The sequence below is a fragment of the Mandrillus leucophaeus genome, unplaced genomic scaffold (genome assembly GCF_000951045.1).
Source record: "Mandrillus leucophaeus isolate KB7577 unplaced genomic scaffold, Mleu.le_1.0 Scaffold111, whole genome shotgun sequence".
Classification (NCBI taxonomy): Eukaryota; Metazoa; Chordata; class Mammalia; order Primates; family Cercopithecidae; genus Mandrillus; species Mandrillus leucophaeus.
In genome coordinates this window covers 2,921,266-2,922,053 of record NW_012099321.1, presented here as the reverse complement: position 1 = coordinate 2,922,053, position 788 = coordinate 2,921,266, and positions in this window count along the sequence as shown.

Sequence of the window (788 nt, the reverse complement as noted above, 5' to 3'; positions counted from 1 at the left end):
CGTAGCCACCTGTGGATCAGAGTGGGGACTTGCCGGGGAACACCCCGCCCACCCCCAACCAGGAAAACAGTCACTTGCCAGGCGTGGTTACCATTGTTTAACTGGGGCCAGTGGTCAGCACAACAGCCTCCATTAGCCCTTGGACCCAGTCTCAACAAAGGCAGCCTGCCCCCTGGGCTGCTCTGCGGGTGTCAGCTTTTGGGCCCTGCAGTTTTCCCCTACTGGGACGTCATGAACTATCACTGACTCGAAACTGGCTTCCTTGAGCCCTTTGAGGGCAGGGTTTTCCAATGCCAAAAAGCCTCCTGAGGGGTTATGTCCTTACTTGGCCTTTTGACTTTCTGTTACTTTACACAGATACCTGTGTTTTGAGCCTGGGAAAGAGTCGCCTTGGGGACATGATATGGCTCTCACAGAGTTGAGAAAAAGCTGCCTCTGTCCTTATGGACCGCTCACTTCAGGCTAAATCCTGATTGCAAAAGGAAGGCCTGCTTCTTAAAGCAGCGAGATGTACTATTTTTAATAATTCTCATCCAGGTCAATAATGTTTCCATTGTGCAGCTGAGCAAACAGACCCAGAGAGGCAGCAGCACTGTCATTTGCCTAAGTCACACTGTGAGTTGTTAAGAGAGGATTTGATCTTATAACCTGTCTGACTTGCAGGCCTAGAACGGGTCAGCCAACTACAGCCTGCTTCCTGTTTTTGTATAACCTTCAAGAATGGTTTTTACTTTTTTTTTTTTTTTTTTTGATGCTTCAAAAAAAGTCAGCTGGGTGCAGAAGCTCAC